Source organism: Microcaecilia unicolor, chromosome 3, assembly GCF_901765095.1.
Source record: "Microcaecilia unicolor chromosome 3, aMicUni1.1, whole genome shotgun sequence".
NCBI classification, from domain to species: domain Eukaryota; kingdom Metazoa; phylum Chordata; class Amphibia; order Gymnophiona; family Siphonopidae; genus Microcaecilia; species Microcaecilia unicolor.
Genome location: NC_044033.1, coordinates 239,951,647 through 239,971,590, shown reverse-complemented (window position 1 = coordinate 239,971,590; position 19,944 = coordinate 239,951,647). Strand labels below are relative to the sequence as shown.

General features: G+C 40.5%; 1 pseudogene; it reads left to right on the top strand.

The window, feature by feature from the left end:
- Positions 1-269: 269 nt before the first annotated feature.
- LOC115464484 lies at positions 270-19,125 on the top strand (annotated as a pseudogene).
- The last annotated feature ends 819 nt before the right edge of the window (positions 19,126-19,944 follow it).

Genomic DNA, 19,944 nt, shown 5'->3' with positions numbered 1-19,944 from the left:
CCTGGAACATGCATGTTTTGGTCTTTGTTGTCAGACTAATATGTAAAGATTTCACTCGTGTCTACTACTAATGTTTGTGTTTCTGTATCTTATTATTTGATGCTAATCAAGACCTGATTTCATTTTGAAATGCTCCTGAAGAATTTTTGATATCTAATTGTCCATAAGACTTCTGAAGCAGGCCTTTTGGGCCAAAACACAACATTGTGTCAATTCTTTGATCAATAGATCCTCCACTATGTGGCCAGCCCTGACCCAGTGAGCAACTAATGCCACATAGTGGAGGATGTAAAGTTTGTGGTATTAATCAAGGTACAGGGTACAGGGTAACTGCAGAGGAAGCAACATTATGTCACAGTGAAGAATTGCCAGTACCGGTGCCTCCTGAGAATTTGATAGTGAGTGACCACATTACACCATTTTTGCATAAATTTCAAACTCGAGTATACATATAAAGTATCGCATAGCATTTAAAATGTAAAATGAGTTTATCTTGTTGGGCAGACTGGATGGACCATACAGGTCTTTATCTGCTGTCATTTACTATGTTACTAAGCAAATACAGTGTAAAAATATTCAATCAACAGTACAAAGTATGGCATAGTATACTACTTACAATGTCAACACAATACCCAATAAAACATTTTAATAGACAGCATAGGGTGTAAACATAGATAGATAAGACAGAGTAACAGGAGTAAGAAAATAAGGGACTAGTTAAAGAGAGTTGCAAATGAAGTCAGAAAGGTGCTTGAATATTATCTTGGCTAGGGTAGAAGTGGATAAACGTGTCCTGCTATAAAATGTGCAGCCGTTGTCATTTACTTCTTCCGTTAAACACCTTGTCGAAGAACCAAGCTTTTACCTGCTTCCTGAAGTAGAGATAATCTTGTGTTAAGCAAAGCATTTCAGGGAGTACATTCCAGACTGTGGGGGGCTACTCCGGAGAAGGATCGTTTGTGGGTATCACATCATGTAATGTCCTTTGGAGAGGGTGTGGATAGGGAACCTTCTTGGGAGGATCCTAGTGATCTTGAAGGTGTGTAGAGGGAGATCCTGTTCTTCAAGTACTCTGGGCCATTTCCTTTAAGGGCCTTGAAGGTCAAAAAGTTTTAAATTGGCTCCATATTGTACTGGTAGCCAATGAAATGTATGCAAAAATGGTGTAATGTGGTCACATCGTTTACAACCTTCTATTAGTCTTGCTGCAGCATTCTGAATCAAATGGATGTTATGCTATGCACAACTGAGACAAGGCTTGCCTTCTCAATGTAAGGGGACAGGCAGCATAGTTGTCGCAAGTGATATAAGCTGCTCTTGAAGGTTGCTTGGATTTAGGGGATCAGAGTAAGTGTTGAATTGAGCTGTATTCCAAGGTTCCTGACTTGTGATTTGAGGGGGAGTTCATACTTCCCAAAAGGGATTTTGATGTCGGGTGTGTATCCACTTATGTTAGGGACCCAGAGAAGCTTGGTTTTACTTGGGTTCAGGCAAAGTTTGTTGTGTTTAGCCCATTCTTGAATTGATGTTAGACAGGTAGTCAGTTTATTCAAGGCTGTAGGTAAGTCAGGTTCAATGGGTATGAGTAGCTGCACATCATCCGCATAGATGTAGAACCGAGTGTCCATTGACCGAATCAGCTTGGCTAGTGGCTTCAAGTAGATATTGACTAGAATAGGTGACAGTATTGATCCTTGTGGTACCCCACAGGTCAGTGCCCATGGTGGTGATGAGGTGCTGTCGAACACTATGGACTGTTGCCTATCTGATACATAGGATCTGAACAAGGCAAGTACTGTTCCACTGATACCTGTTTCTGCCAGTTGTGCTAGTATAATATCGTGATCTGCAGTGTCAAAAGCAGCTAAGAAATCTAGCAGTACTAACACCGAGGCAAATCCCCTGTCTCAGTTTCTATGAAGATCATCTAGAAGGTATACAAAGACTTTCTGTTCTATGCTCTACATATTTGATATGTGAATGAAATGTGATAAAGGTGCTGATAAATTCAATCTTGTATTTTCAGCAGATCAGCTACACCTCAGGGAATCTTGTCATGAGCGACACAGTTAAGTTTCCCTATTTTTACCGGACTGTCCCTAGTGAGCTGCACCTCTGTGCTGGGATAGTTAAACTATTGAAACATTTTGGCTGGACCTGGGTCGGTATCATTGCATCTGATGATGAAAACAGCATGATGGCCGTGCAGATCCTGAGAGAAGGGATTGAGCAGAGCGGAGGTTGCATTGATTTCATAGAAACCTTCAGTCAGTCCAGATCATTATTTCTTCAAAATCCAGATATTTACAAGGCCATCCGTATATCTTCAGTTAAAGTGATTATTTTGTATTGTAATAGAGACTACACAAAATTTATAAGACTTACATCCATTTGGGAGGAATCTGAAAAGTTCTGGATCATCACAGATGAATGGGGATTTTTCTTACCCTCAAACAATGTAGATAGGAAAAACACCTTTGCTTTCACGGTGGGAAAGAAAATTATTCCAAGTTTTCATAAATTTGTTCGTGAGGTGAATCCTGCTGTATTTCAAAGTGATTCGTTGACAGAGGATTGGTGGAAAGGCCTATGTAACAAGCAGTGCCCCAAGAGCATCCAAAGATCCTGCATCACTAATGAAACATCTTTGTCCATCTTACACTGTAACATCATAAACTCTGGGAACAGTTATAATATATACAGTGCTGTGTACGACCTGGCACATGCACTGCACGACATGATCACTTCTGGTTCTGGAAATACCACCCTGTGGAGTGGAGAAAATGAGAGATTTTTAGATTTTCTGCCATGGAAGGTAATATTCTACGGTAGAAGAATGTTATTTTCAGAAAGAAGTGATAGTATATGATTGCGCAGTGTGAAAGGGAAGCAGGATGCAATGAAGTCAAGCATCACAGACATGCAGCTAATTGCAAAGATAAAAAATATATAAAAACTACATTGGCAATATTTATTCTGCAGCTGTCTGGATGTTTTTTTTTTTAATGCTAATTGCCATGGGTTGAATTAGATCTGGATATTCTGTGTTGGGCCTAACCCAGCTGAAAATATTTAACTTCTGGTGGCCCACAAGGACTTGGATATTATCTGCAGCCATCTGATACTCAGTACCAGTACCCAGATTACTAACCAGGCATCATTAGGGCTGCTTTATATGTGGTCTATCTTGCCCTGCTAGTTCAGGAAAGACAGGGCAGGAAGAAAGGGAGGGGGAGTGGCATCATATGTTAAAGATAATATTAAAGTTACACAATTGCAGGTGCTACAGGGGACGGAAGAGACACAGTGGGTCAATCTGTAAAGAAGGAATGGCCAATGTATTTACAATGGTGTGATATACAGGCCATCACAGTCAGAAGAACCGGACAGAGGTTTAATGGAAGACATTCAAAATCTAGCTGTGAAAGGAAAAGTAATAATAAAAGGTGATTTTACTATGCCAGATATTGAATGAGGTATCCCTATTGTGGGATCTTTTACAAGTAGGGAGATCCTGGATTCTCTACAGGGGGCAACTGTTCCAGCAGTTGGTAATGGAACCCACGTGGGGGCACCCTGTCAAAAGAAACCGGTCAAAAAAAAAAACAGACAAAAGAAACCAGACAAAAAAGTTCCAAACAAAAAAAGTTCCCGACATAAAAGTCCTTGACAAAATAGACTCCTGACAAAAGAGTCTGATGAAATAGATTTACTGAGAAAGTCCACGGCTTGTCACTTGAAAGTCCTGGCACCTGCCTATGGCTTGTCTTCACTATCCACACTTGGTATCTAGTGAGAATCATAAATCTGCTTGACAAGATAATCCAGCTTGATTAAAGAAGTTTCCCTGCCCTGTTTTGTGTAAAGTCTATTTTGTCTTGGGGTTTTTTTGGTTGTTTTTTTTGTCATGGTCTGTTTTGGTTTTACTCTGTTTTTGTTGGTTTTTTTTTTGTCATGGTCTATTATGTCAGGGTGCTCTACGTGGGATGGGGCCATACTGGACTTAGTGTTTATGAATGGAGAGAGTGTTTCTGATGTTATCGTAGGTGATCATCTGGCATCCAGTGATCACCAGATGGTTTGTTTGATTTAATATTAGGATAGGTGTACAGAGGGTTCATTCAAAAGTGAAGGTTCTAGATTTCAGATGGGAGATTACCTCAAGGAATTTTTGTCTGGATGGGAACATCTGGAAGAGTGTTGGTATGCAGTGCTTAAAACTTCAATGAGCTATTTGTAAGGGCAACAGACATTTGGTTAAAGTAAGAGGAAAAGGGGGTTCTCAAAAGTAGTAGCTGAGAAGGTAAGGAAAAAGAGTTTAGTCTTTATAAACTACAAGAGATCGCAGAAAGAGAAAGACAAGTGACAATATCTGGAAAAGCTAAGAGATGCTGGTAGAGTTGACAGGAAAGCAAAGATGCAAATGGGGAAAAATAGCCAATACAGTAAAATGGGTGGGTGGGGTGGGGGAGACAGGACATTTTTTGATATATTAGTGATAGGAGGAAGTGCAAAAGTGGCATTGTGAGACTCATAGGTGAACAGGATGAATATGTAGAAGCTGGTAAAGATAAGGCAGAATTGCTTAACAAATATTTCTGTTATTTGTTTTTAGCTGGAAGGCCAGGAGCAGGACTACAGAAGACAAACCAAAATAGGAATACAGGGATGGTAGTCCCAGAATGATTTTCAGAGGATTGGTTCATGAGGAGCTGGCTAAGCTAAAGGTGGACAAAGCAATGGGACCGGATAGCATACATCCAAGGGTACTGAATGAACTTAGGGAAGTTCTAACAACTCTGCTGGCTGACCTTTTCAATGCTTTTCTAGAGTGGTCCCAGAGGACTGAAGAAGAGAAGATGTGGTCTCTTTCCACAAAAGGAGAACTAAGGTAGAGGTTGGAAACTACAGGCTGGTAAGTCTTACTTTGGTGGTAAATAAATTAATAAAAACACTTAAAAAAAAAGAATAGTAAAGTTTTTAGAATCCAATGGATTACAGGACCTGAGGCAACATGGTTTCAATAGAGGCAGGTCTTGTGAGACAAATCTAATTAATTTCTTTAACTGGGGGTCAGAGAGTTGGATCGAGGGAGAGCACTAGATGTAGTGTATTTAGATTTTGACATTGTTCTACAAAGACAACTAATAAATAAACTGAGTACACTTGGTATGGGCCCTAAAGTGACTGACTGGGTTAGGAACTGGTTTAGTGGAAGTAAACTGAGTGTAGTAGTAATTGGAGCTCATTCTGAGGAAAAGAATACTACCAGTAATGTGCCACAAATTTCAATTCTTGGGCCAGTTCTTTTTAACATTTTTTTTAACTGGTATTGCTAAAGGGCTCTCTAGTAAGGTTTGCCTATTTGCAGATGATTCCAAAATCTGCAATAACGCAGATAACCCTGATGGTGTGGATAGCATGAGGAAGGACTTAGCAAAGCTAGAGGAATGGTCTGAAATTTGGCTACAAAGATTTCATGCTAAAAAAATGCATGGTCATACACTTGGGCTGCAAAAACTTGAGGGAACAGTACAGTTTAATGGGTTAAGAACTTTTGTGCATGAAAGAGGAGATGGACTTGGGTGTGATTGTCTGTGATGATCTTAGGGTGGCCAAACAGGTAAAAAAGGTGATGGTGAGAGTTAAAAGGATGCTTGGGTGCATAGGCAGAGGAATAGCCACTATGAAAAATGAGGTGGTGATGCCCCTGTAAAGGACTCTGGTGAGACCTTAATTAGAATATTGTGTACAATTCCGGAGACCGCACCTTCAAAAAGATGGAGTCGGTCCAGAGGGCGGCAACTAAAGTGTTCAGTGGTCTTCGTCATAAAGCGTTATGAGGTCAGACTTAAAAATCTCAATATGAATTCTTTGGAAAAAGGTGGGCGATATGTTGAGACATTTAAATACCTATGTAGCTTAAATGCACAGGAGATGAGTCTCTTTGAATTGAATGGAAGCTCTGGAAGGAGGGGGCATAGGATGAAGGTGAAAGAGGACAGACTCAGAAGTAATCTGAGGAAATATTTCTTCATGGAAAGGGTGGTGAATTCATGGAATGGCCTTCCGATGGAAGTGGTGGAGACAAAAACAGTAATTTAGGCTAAACCAATGTGCTCTCAGCTGACTGAGGTACCGCATTATGAATCGACAAGGAACTCGTCCTTTTTCTTTTTAGCTCTAATGCTCTGGAATGTTCTTCCATCATATATCTGGTCAAAACTATAATTTGTTAATTTTAAAATCCCACTTAAAACTCATTATTTTGAATTAACCAATGCCATGGGGGTGACATGTAGAGAAGACAACCACAGAAGGTGGAGGAACATGTCCCTACATGCGTCAGCAAGAGAGTTCAGGGAGTAGGGCAGATAGACTCTTCCAAAAGACCAAGGGAGACGTAAGTTCAAAGGATGATCTTTATTGAAACAACTCTATAGACTCGACACAGCTGCTGTGTTTCAGCATGAAAACGCCTGTCTCGGGAGTCTTGTGATGTTGGTGGTACAAAGGTAGATGACGGTTCAACACAACATGCAACTTTGAATGAACAAAGTAGATCCGAAGTCTGTAAACACGCTAGAAATTTCTATCACCAAAACACCATGAGAAAAAGGGAGACTGGGAACTCAGCAGCCTCTTAATTTATTGATAACTTCTGCTTGTTTTGTATGAATGAATACGGTTCTGTTGATTTGATGGTGTTCCTTTCAATGATTTTATTTTGGATATCATGTTTTATGTAACATGCTTAGACCTGTTTATGATAAACAGTATAGCAGAAGAAAGAATAAACATAAACATACCGTAAACCTTTTATTTAAATTAAATGTTTATTGGAGTAAAAGAGTACATATTACCCCCCCCCCCCCAGACAATAATTAAAATTTACATGCACAACTTGATGCGTATTGTATAAAGTGAAGCATGTAAATTCTACAACGTGGATCTCAAAAGGGGGCATGATAATGGGAGGAGAATGGGCAGGTCATGGGCATTCTTAAAATTTACACGCTCTGGATCTCTTTGCCGGAGGATCTGGTAACAGCGGTTAGCGTATCTGGGTTTTAAAAAGGTTTGGACAAATTCATGGAAGAAAAGTCCATAGTCTGTTATTGAGACAGACATGGGAAGCAACTGCTTGCCTTGGGATTTGTAGCATGGAATGTTGCTACTTTGGGATCCTGGAATCTTGTTACTCTTGTTGGTTCCAGAATGTTGCTACTCTTTGAAATTCTTCATGGAATCTTGCTATTCGTTATGATTCCAGAATCTTGTTACTCTTTGGGGTTCTGGAATTTTGCCATGATTTGGGTTTCTGTCAGGTAACGTGACATAGTAGATGATGGCAGAAAAAGACCTGCACGGTCCATCCAGTCTGCCCAACAAGATAAACTCAAATGTGCTACTTTTTGTGTATAACCTACCTTGATTTGTACCTGTCCTGTTCAGGTCACAGACCGTACAAGTCTGCCCAGCACTATCCCTGCCTCCCAACCACCAGCCCCGCCTTCCATCACCAGCTCTGGCACAGACCGTATAAGTCTGCCCAGCATTTTCTCCGCCTCCCAACCACCAGCCCCGGCACAGACCGTATAAGTCTGCCCAGCACTATCCCCGCCTCCCAACCACCAGCCCCGCCTCCCACCACTGGCTCTGCCACCCAATCTCGGCTAAGCTCCTGAGGATCCATTCCTTCTGAACAGGATTCCTTTATGTTTATCCAACGCATGTTTGAATTCCGTTACCGTTTTCATTTCCACCACCTCCCGTGGGAGGGCATTCCAAGCATCCACCACTATCTCCGTGAAGAAATACTTTCTGACATTTTTCTTGAGTCTGCCCCCCTTCAATCTCATTTCATGTCCTCTCATTCTACTGCCTTCCCCTTTCCGGAAAAGGTTCATTTGCGGATGAATACCTTTCAAATATCTGAACGTCTGTATCATATCACCCCTGTTTCTCCTTTCCTCTAGGGTATACATGTTCAGGTCAGCAAGTCTCTCCTCATACGTACTTGTGACCTGTCTTGGCCACTGTTTGGAAAACAGGATACTGGGCTAGATGGACCACTGGTACTCTTATGTTATGTTCTTATGTACCCGCTCTGCTATAAACTGTGACTAACTTGAAGTGTAGTTTATAGAATATGCCTAGGCATATTTTTCATGGCATGGATTTTTTAGGTGTTATAAATAGAATCTAGCCTTACACGTATATCATAAATAGTGACACCTTGGGGGCCATTCTATGACAAGGGATCCTCTTCAACAATAAGCTCCACCCTAATAATGCTTCAAATTGAAAACATCCATAAAATCAGAAGCAGATTGTATGAGCTTGAAGTTAGCAGTGTATTCCTGCAGTGAGCTTCACTACTAAAAATGTTTCTCATTTTCATTAGCTTCATCATTATCTGAAGAATCATCGCTTTAAGAACGTTCTGGGTGAGGAAATCTTTTTTGATGAGAATGGTAATCTCGCCATTGGTTATGACATTATAAGCAATGTCTTTATATCCAAAGAGACACGGAGTGATGAAATTATTGGAATGTATAACCCTTATGCTCCACCAGAGCAGGAATTTACTATCTATGAAGAGTCGATCATGTGGAACAGCATATTCATCGAGGTCAGATTTAAATTCAATTTAAGCTCTCCATTCTGGCTTTTAAGGCCCTTCACTTTGGCACCTCTCCCCCTTACCTCACTGCTCTCATTTCTCCTTACATCCCTTCTCACCCTCTCCATTCTCTCTTTGCCTGCCACCTTTCTATCCCTCCGGGTCCATTTGTCTCATCTGGAATCTACATCTCACCCTGCTTTCTTTTATACAGTCTCCTCTTTTTTGGAATACCTTCACGCTAGCCCTCTGCTCTGAGCAATTGTTGAGTCTTTTTAAGTCTTAGCCTTTCTCTTTGTTACCCTCCCTTGGGGTCTTAGATTGAAGCCACAGTCTACATGGAGGGGCATAATCGAACGCAAACGCCTATCTCCATGGGCGTATATGTCTGAAAACGGGTACGTGAAGAGGTGGGACAGGCCGTATTTTCGGAAAAATGGACGTTTTTGAGCTGGGCATTTGTTTTTTTTAGCGATAATGGAAACTAAAAACGTCTAGCTCAAAAACTTCCTAATCCGAGCCATTTGTTCATGGGAGGGACCAGGATTCGTAGTACACTGGCCCCCCTGATATGCCAGGACACCAACTGGGCACCCTAGAGGTCAGTGCGGTGGACTTCAGAAAAAGCTCCCACATGCATAGCTCCCTTACCATGGGTGCAGAGCCCCCCACCCCTCTCCCCCAAAACCCACTACCTACAAATGTACAACACTACCATAGCTCTTAGGGGTGAAGGGGGCACCTACATGTGGGTACAGTGGGTTTTGGAGATCTCCCATTTTCCAGCACAAGTGTTACAGGTGGGGGGGATGGGCCTGGGTCCACCTGGCTAAAGTGCACTGCGGTACCCACTAAAAGTGCTCCAGGGACTTGCATACACGCAGGCCTCTAGGACTTGTTGCTGCTGTATAACCTTGGCACACCAGTTGACACCTGAAGACTAATCGCTCCGAAAACGTCCTTTATTGGAATAAGCACGTTTACTCACAGTTAACTGCAGATCACAGGTTGTGCCCCACTGGCAAAGAGTCTCCCTAGTACTGAGATTAGCAGTAGGTCAGAGCTGGCAGAATGCTGTACAATGCCCTCTTTCAGCCACATTCAAGGTAAGAACTAAGTTCTCTAACGTGGGTAACACATGAAAGGGATCTAAAACTGGCTTACAAAAATGGCCACTACCTCATGGACTACCGGAAACAAAACAGGGCACACTCTGACCCAGTAGGCAGGGGGAAAAGCACCATGGGAGAAGAGCCTACCAACTACCAACATCATGAGACTGTAACACAAGCTAGTGAAATCACGGAGCCCAATACCCTACACCCACCATAATGCAATGCTGATGTGACCCTGCAGTGCACCCGAGAGCCACATCTGACCCAGGGAAAGGCCGTGAAAGGATCGAACACATTCTGCTGTCATGGAGGTGGGTACAGAATTTGAGGGTGGCATAGAGGCTGGGAAAAAAAAGTTTTTAAAGTGGGTTTTTTTTGTGGGAGGGGATTAGTGACCATTGGGGAGTCCGGGGAGGTCACCCCCGATTCCCTACAGTGGTCATCTGGCCAGTTGGGGCACTTTTTTGGGACTTGTTCGTGAAAAAAAAGGGTCCAAAAAAAGTGACCCAAAATCGCGGTAAAAACGCCTTTTTTTTCCGATTATCAGCTAAAGAAGCCCATCTCTCCTTGGCTGATACCCACGCCCCAGTCCCGCCTCCACCACGCCTCCAACACGCCCCCGTCAACTTTACCCGTTTCCGCGACGGATTGCAGTTGTAAACGCCCAAAATCGGCTTTCGATTATACCGATTTGGGCGCCTATGGGAAAAAGACGCCCATCTCCCAATTTGGGTCGCAATATAGGCGTTTTTCTCTTTCGATTATAAGCAGGATAATGTACTAAATTTATTTAATTTAATTTCTACTTTATATTGATTTTAATCTCATTTTATTTTATTTTAATATTCTTTTTTTCCCTCTATCTTTTCCATTTTGTAGTTCCTTTCCTCCTGGTTTTATTTGACTATTGAACACCGCTCTGATGTGATTGTGAAGGGTGGTATATCAAATTTTTAATAAACTTTAAATAATAATACAAAACAAGATGGAAAACACTGAACCATGCGCATATTGAGAGAGATTCAATAAATGGGACTCATAGTTAGGTGTCGGAAAGATGTGCAATCAACCAGAATTCTATAAAGGGCGCGTCAAGCAGAGAACCATTTATAGCAGAGTTATTCACACTTTTTCTTCTCATGGCACACTTACGTGGTGCTAAAATTGTCTAAGCACACCTACACAAATGGTCCAGCGTTTTACGTTCTACCCCATGACCCCTCCCCACCCAAACATGGTCCAGCATTTTACCTTCTACCCCCATCACCCCTCCCCACCCAAATATGGTGCAGCATTTTCCCTTCTTCCCCACCCCACCTGCACCCCCACACACGGTCCAACATTTTATGTTCTCCCCCTCCCCACATATAGTCCACCATTTACCTTCTCTTCTCCCCCTCCACCCTCACAAATAGTTCAGTATCTCTCCCTCCTGTTCCCTCTCCAGCCAGCGATCAGGTATCTTCCCTTTTCTCTCTTGACCCCCCCCCCCCCCCACCATGTACCTTCTTATCTCCAGCGGTCAGCAGCAATGAGCAGCGATTTATATAGCCTGTTCGTGCCAACCCCAGAACCTACATGCATTCATTTACACAAGGGAAGCGTGGTGTAAATGACAGTGCATAGATTAAGTCGCACAGGGCACGTTCTATAACAGTGTGTGTACGTTTTGGAATGCCCACAAAATGCCTATTTCTCCATACCCACGCTCCATTTTAACTGCGTTCTTTAGAATTTAGGCGCAGTGCATTACAAAATACGCTTAGCAGGTTGTACACATAAATTCTAATTGCCAATTAATGCTCATGATTGCTCATTAAGACCTGTTAATGCTGATTAGCTTGTTAAGCCAATTAAGTTACACATGTTATTATAGAATATGCCTGGATTTCGGCACGAACACTAGGCACGATATATAGAATCTGGGGGTAAATGGGAAATATAAAAATTTTAAAAATATTAATTCTCCCCAGTCATGAGACTAAGAAATCAACATTTTGAGGGGAAAGACCTTTTAGTTGTAAGGAACGTAATAGTGACAGATATTTAACATTATATAAATGATCTAGGCGGCTTGAAACAGCTATGCCTAGCTATCGAAAGCTGTAGGTCTATTTCATTCTGTAAGGTAAAGGAAAATTATGATTCAATCTAGAGTGTGGGTTACAAGGCATAATGATAGATCAATTGACGTTAATAGCGAAACCAGACATAGAAGCAAAGTCTGCTATAATGGAAAAAAATTAGGAATAGAGTTTGGAATTTCCCATCAACATACAAGGAAATGTTTGCAGCTCACCATTAATAGTAATTCCCTGAATTGTTGGAGTCGATATTATTAAAATAGCTAAGGGTTCCATCGCTAAAGCAAGTAGGAGCAGCAAAAGGGAGCATCCCTGACCAGTCCCTTTGTTTAAATGGAAAGATGGAGAGGGAACACAGTCTATTGGGAATTTCTGGACTACGATATGGTTCTATTGCTTTTGTGGAAAAAATTCTACCTTAGATATATACTTATTAATGTAGCTCTAGTTATTAATTGGCTTAACAAGCTAATCAGAATTGATAACAGCTCTTAACAAGCACTAATTAGCACTAATTAGCAATAATTAGAATTTATTTATTATTTATTTATTATATTTGTATCCCGCACTTTCCCACTAAAAGCAGGCTCAATGCGGCTTACATAGTAATAGGTAACACAGAATCTTGTTATGTAAAGTAGGAAATTAAGTATAACATAATAGAAGGATGGATGGGTAGGTAGGTAGAGACAGGTGATAGAGAGAGGAGGGTAAGGTGGGAAATAGATTCTGGGTCAATATCGTTTTCTCTTCAGTATATGTAAGGTAGATGGGTTCATGAGAGTAATCTGGGTCTTTTGGGTAGGCTTGTTTGAATAGATGGGTTTTTAGTGCTTTTCTGAATGGTAGGTGGTCATGGATTGCTCGGATAGGTCTAGGGAGAGCGTTCCATAGACGGCTGCCCAGGAAGGAGAAATTGGATCCATAATAAGTTTTGTACTTGAGACCTTTACAGCTGGGGTAGTGCAGATTGAGGTACTTTCCTGAGGATACAGACATGTTTCTTGCTGGAAGGTCGACCAGATTTATCATATAGTTCGGAGATTCTCCGTGTATTATCTTGTGGATTAAAGTCTGGGCTTTGAAATTGATACGTTCTTTGATTGGGAGCCAGTGCAGTCTTGCACGGAGAGGAGTTGCACTCTCAAAACGTGATATACCAAAGATGAGTCTTGCTGCTGTATTTTGGGCAGTCTGAAGTTTTTTTAGGATATAAGCTTTGCAGCCTAAGAAAATACTGTTGCAGTAATCAGCATGGGTAAGTACCGTGGATTGCACTAAATTCTGGAATGTTTTCTGGGGTAGATATGGTTTTACGCGTTTCAATATCCACATCATTGTGAACATTTACACACAAAACTTTCTAAGAGTATTCTGTAATACAATGTGCCTAACTTCTAACACGTGCAGGCAAAAAGGGGCATGGTTATAGGTGAGGACATGGGTGTTTTGTGGGTGTTCTGAAAATTACACACGTAGTTACAGAATATGGCTGAGTGCGCCTAAATCTACACACTGGGATTTACACCATGTTTTCACTGGTGTAAATGGATGAACAAAGTTTTAGACGCTGAGAAATCAACTAAGAGTATTCTATACACAGTGTCTAACTCTAGGCTCTGCTTATAAAATACGCTTAGTCAGCATTGATTTCCATGCTGATTTTTTAAGCGCCATATGTAGAATCTTCTCCTAAAAATGTATGCAGTCATTAGTAAACTAACCTATGTCCTTATAATAATGAATCTTTTTTATATATTCTTTTAATCCTATGTGTTCAAGATACCAAATTCCTTATATATGGAGCTGGCCTCTGTTTAGAATTTAGATCATACCTTTTCTGCCATTAAGACTTGCATATCCTCATATATCGATATATTAATAAACAATTGTTAAACTGAGCACAGGCTAGTGATTTTGTATTAAAAATTCTACAATTTCACTCCTCTATTTCACTGATACTTAGAGGGGCATTTTTGAAAGGGACGTCCATTGCGATTTAGACGTCCTTGCAAAACGGCGAAATCCAGGGGCAGGGAAACCCATATTTTCGAAAAAAGATGGACGTCCATCTTTCATTTCAAAAATACCATCAGAGATGTCCAAATCCTTAAATTTGGATGTCCCTAGACATGGACGTTTCTGGCTTTCGGCAATTTTCGAAACCAAAGACGTCCATGTCAAAAATGGCCAAATGCAAGCCATTTGGTCATGGAAGGAGCCAGCATTTGTAGTGCACTGGTCCCCTTGACATGCCAGGACATCAACCGGGCAACTTAGGGGGCACTGCAGTGGACTTCATAAATTGCTCCCAGATACATAACTCCCTTACCTTCTGTGCTGAGCCCCCCCCCCCAACCCCACTACCCTCAACTACGCCACTACCATTGCACTTATGGGTGAAGGGGGCACCTAGATGTGGGTACAGTGGGTTTGTGGTGGGTTTTGGAGAGCTCGCTGTTCCCTCCACAAATGTAACAGGTAGGGGGGTATGGGCCAGGGCCCATCTGTATGAAGTGCACTGCAGTACCCACTAAAACTGCTCCAGGGACCTGCATGCACTGTCATTCTCTCCGGTGGTCATCTGGTCGTTTTGGGCACCTTTTATGCCTTAGTCGTAAGAAAAACAGGTCCGGGTGAAACTGTCCATGTGTTCGTCAGGGACGTCCTTGTTTTTTTCGATTATGGGTGAAAGATGTCCAAGTGTTAGGCATGCCCAAGTGCCACCTTTGCTATGCCTCCGACACGCCCCTTGAACTTTGGCCGTCCTTGCGACGGAGTGCAGTTGGAGACGTCCTAAATCGTGTTTTGATTATACCGATTTGGACATCCCTGGGAGAAGGACGTCCAACTTCCGATTTATGTCGAAAGATGGACGTCCTTCTCTTTGAAAAATGAGTCTGTTACTAACACCCAAATGAGAATCCTGTGTTCTACCTATCTCAATCCAAACCATATAAACAAATGGCAAGCACAGCTGGAGAGGAAGTTCCATCCAAGGAGATTTGACACCTATGTGGTGGACATTCCTCCAGATCCAATTGTTTTGAGAGTGGTAATTTACATATATTAAAAATCTATTCCAAGTAGAGATTCCACCGGACCCAGCTTTTATTCTTCTGGGAATGCCACCACAGCTTTTTGTTTATCAAGAGCATTTTGATTTGATCAGACAATTAATGCTTAAAGCCAAGGTTTGCATTGCATAGAAATGGAAAGACTTGGTGCTGCCTTCCCAATGCTTTTGGCTAGATAAAGTTTGATGAGTGGCTGGAATGGAAAAACTAGTCTGGCTACAGAAATGTAAACTTTGAAAACATGCTCTTTTTTGGCCTTTTCTTTTTGTTTGGTAGATTGAGGGGCCCTTTTACTAAGCCATGTAGGTGCCCAACACGTGCCAAATTGGACTTACCATGTGGCCCTTGGGGTAATTTCAATTTTGGTGTGTGTCCACTACGTGCATCTGAAAAATATGTTTTATTTTCTAGCATGTGGCAGCTATGCGCGTCAAGTGGCATTTGACGTGTGCAGACCATTACCGCCTGGTTACCACATGAGACCTTACTGCTAGGTCAATGGCTTGCAGTAAAGTCTCAGACTCAAAATGGACGCGTGGCAATTTTCATTTTGCTGCACGTCCGTTTTTGGCAAAAATTTTAAAAAGGCATTTTTTGGTAGGTGTGTCTACACTACCGCAGGCCATTTTTCAGCGCAGCTTAGTTAAAGGACCCCTTAATCTTTGCCAATCTATATACTTATAGTTTTTGTTGTGGATTATGCTTCCCTTCCTGATGTCCTGATTATTCAACCTACAATATGTTTCTTCCACACCTAAGATATGCTTTTTCTCTTCATTTCTAGTTCTTTCTGTTCTTCCCCTCTCTCTCTCTGACTCTTTTACAGTTGGTTCCTATATAGAGAACTAATTATTCATTATATATTGCAGCCTTTTTGGATAATATTTGTATAAATTTGCACTGTTATTTGCATGATATGTTTTTGACTTGCTGCATTGTTCTGATTCTTATAGTAATAAAAATTTTTTGAAACAAAAACTAAATGGGCAAAACCTGCTCATGTTTAGAGAGAAATGTAACACTGCATTTGAAAAGTCATTATCCAGTATTATTTCACGTTATTCAGATTTTTTCTCAATCCTCAGGAACCTCTGCAGTCCAGATGCAGCCCAAGTTGCCATCCTGGTTTCAGGAAATTAACCAGGGAAGGGAAGCCCATCTGCTGCTATGATTGTATTGCCTTTCCAGAGGGAGAGGTCTCCAACCAAACTGGTGAGTGATTTCATGTTATAATGTGCCAGGCTCATGGGCACTGTTTAGTCACTATTAGGTCCATATTCAGCCTTTATTGAAGACCCAACATGAGCCACCAAATATGCATGCACTCCTGCCTTTTCCAAAACATCAGCACAAAACAAGTAATTTCAAACTAAAACTTAATACGGATAAAACTAAGTTTCTAATTATAACTAATCCTCACCATCCTATGAATCTTAGTAACTTCACTATTAAGAACAAAACCTATTCCCTTGAGTCATCAATGAAAATCTTGGGAGTCACAATAGATCGTTTCCTCACCCTTGAAAACCAAGTCCCTTTCACTCACTTTGAAAGCTAAAGAGATTGACGCCATTTGTCTCTAGATCTGTATTTCATACTTTGGTTCAATCCCTTGTCCTCACAAAATTTGACTATTGCAATTCCATCTATGCTGGACTTAAAGTTGGTCTTCTCAAAAAATTACAAACAGCTCAAAATACTTCTGCTAGTCTTATATGTAGACCTCCTCACTTCACCAAAGCCACTCCTCTTTTATATGAGCTACACTGGTTACCAATAAGAGATAGAGTATCTTTCAAATTATGCATTTTCATTCACCAAATCCTGTTTGGTCAATTCCCATCATATTTTGAATAATCTTATTGAACTATCCCCTCGTAATACTGTTTCATCATCTAGAGAATTTACTACTACTACTATTTAGCATTTCTATAGCGCTACAAGGCGTACGCAGTGCTGCACAAACATAGAAGAAAGATAGTCCCTGCTCAAAGAGCTTACAATTCTTGTCTTACATTTCCCTATCTGTAAGAATGTGATCTATAAAACAATTCACTCTGCTAATTTCTATCAAGGCACCAAAATTTGGAACTCTCTTCCTAAATCAATCAAGTTTACAGATGATTACCTAACTTTTAGAAGTCTTCTAAAAACACAATTCTTCAGTCTGGCCTTTCTGAATACAAAGAACTCTGTTTGAATTTTACCCAAACCCTTTTCTTTAATCTCATTTCCCATCTAGTCCTGACTAATTATCCACCCTTAATTATTTGTCCTTGAGATAGTCTAAATCCCTGGTAATTTGCTTCTTGAACTTCTTGTAATTTGTGTTATATTCTGTACATTATTATGTTTCATTCACTTTATTTATTTATTTATTTATTTGCAGCATTTGTATCCCCACACATTAGCAGGCTCAATGTGGCTTACTTTATTGTTTGTAAGGCACATTGAACTTGAGTCTATTTCGGGATAATGTGGGGTATAAATGTCATAAATAAATGCATAAATAAGAGAGAAGCAACAACACAAACAAAATGTGGATCAAATCATTAAAGTAGGCCACAAATGGGATGAAAACACCAAACAATGGGAAGGTTTATGTTGGATTACACTTTGTGGTGTATCCGTAATTGACCCTTGATGCAAGCATCTGCCAAACACAGGAGGTGCAGGGTCCCCAAATCAAGTCAGATTCCTTCCATTTTTTGCTATTTTTGTCCCTTTTGAAAAACTGCCAGAACTGAGCACATCCTGATCTGGACATCTCAATCACAATCTCAGTATTCTATGAAAAATGGATCTTCACATGTCCTAGTGGAATACCTTGTGACTAATCCAAAAATATGAGCTGGATGCCGCTAGCAAAACTATTCACATCCTCACTGGATAAGACGTATGGAATCCTTTAAAAGCATTCTTTGTTTTTCAGGGTCCAAAAATATGGAATAGTTTACCAGTGTCCCAACAATTGATTTCCAATTATAATCTTTTTCATAAATTCTTATTTATTCTCCATGTAATTTTTTTTTTACGTTTTGAGGAATCAAATAAGATGTAATTTGTATATCATATCTGAATGGGATATTTATTCTTGTTCTGAACTGCTTTGAAGATTTTGATAAATAAGTATAAAAGACGTGTAAAAGAATAGGATAGGACATCCATGTCAGGTGCAGGTACTTCTAAGAGACAATGCATCATTTCATTTCCAGTAAACTCATTGTTCGTTACTTGTTTAGTGTCTGCTACTGTCTGTCATTTTGAAACATGCCTTATTATAAGGGAAAAGTTACAGTCCTACAAATAATGCTATTTGTGAGATAATGAGACAATATTTTTTCATTCTCAGATACAGATTCTTGTATGAAATGCCTAGAAGACCAATGGCCCAATCAGAAGAAAGATGCCTGCATCCCAAAAGTGATAACCTTCCTGACCTATGAAGAGCCTTTGAGGATAACTTTGACTTTCATCTGTATTTTCTTAATTCTTATTAATACTGTCATTTTGGGGATCTTTATTCATTACAAAGACACCCCCATAGTGAAAGCCAACAACCGAGAACTCAGTTACATTCTCTTCATCTCCCTCATGCTCTGTTTCCTCTGCTCCTTGGTATTCAAATGACCTGTATTCTCCGACAGACTGCCTTTGGGATCAGTTTTTCCATTGCTCTCTCCTCTATATTGTCAAAAACCATCACTGTAGTCTTGGCCTTTCATGCCACCAAGCCTGGAAGTGAGCTCCGGAAATGGATGGGTTCCAGGATCTCAATTTCTGTAGTTCTTTTCTGTTCCCTTATTCAAACTGTTCTTTGTCTTGCCTGGTTGTTCACCGCTCCCCCATTCCTATATCTTAATATGAAATCAGAAATTGGAACAATAATAATTGAATGCAATGAAGGGTCAATGCATGCATTTTACTGTGTTTTGGGTTACCTGGGATTTCTGGGAGGTATCAGCTTCATTGTGGCTTTCCTAGCACGAAATCTGCCTGACAGGTTCAATGAAGCCAAATACATCACATTTAGCATGCTGGTGTTCTGCAGTGTCTGGATCTCCTTCATCCCAACGTACCTGAGCACCAAGGGCAAATACATGGTGGCAGTGGAGATATTTGCTATCCTGGCCTCCAGTGCTGGACTTCTGGGCTGTATCTTTTTTCCTAAGTGCTACATTATTCTGCTGAGACCTGAAAGAAACAGCAGAAAATACTTATAAAAAAAGTAGAATTATTAATAAAGGATGGATTCATTTAAATATTGTTATCATTTGTTGGGCAAGTCCAAGTTGAATGTCCTTTTTTTTACACAGAAACTGCATCATTGGTTGAGGCCATCCTAAATTTCACATATTTTACATTATAGCTAAAATTAAATATTATACACAATTTTAATACAACATTAAGTAGATTTAGAGGGGTATTTTCGATATGATGTCTAAGTCTGAATTTGGATGTTTTGCAAAAACGTCCAAAATTTGAACAGGAAAGAAGGTCATTTTCAACAAACAAAAACGTTATGTAGGAAGCCTAATATTTTAAAATATCAAAACATTCTGAAAAATGAGAGACCAATGCTTGTTCTGACTGTGGTACTAGTGTCCATCAGAAGGGAAATCTAGCAATGAACCATAGAATCCATTCAGAAGTTAAAACAGTTGCATATAGAAAGTGTGGTAAAAGCATCATTGAGGACAGCCTCACAGTCCACCAGAGAATGCATGTTGCAGTAAAACAATATATATGTCCTGAATGTGGTAAAGGCTTTAGGCAGAAGGCAGACCTCACAATACACAAGAAAATACGCAATAGAGTGAAACCATTCATGTTCTAAGTGTGGTAAAAGCTTTGGTTGTAATGTAAATCTCAAAGTGCATCAGAGATTCCACACGGGAGAGAAATCATTTGCATGTATAGAGTGTGGTAAAAGCTTTGGTCAGAAGGTAAACCTCACAGGGCACCAGAGAATCCACAAAGGAGTAAAATTATTTCCATGTCCTAAGTGTGGTAAAAGATTCACAGGCAAGACATCCCTCATA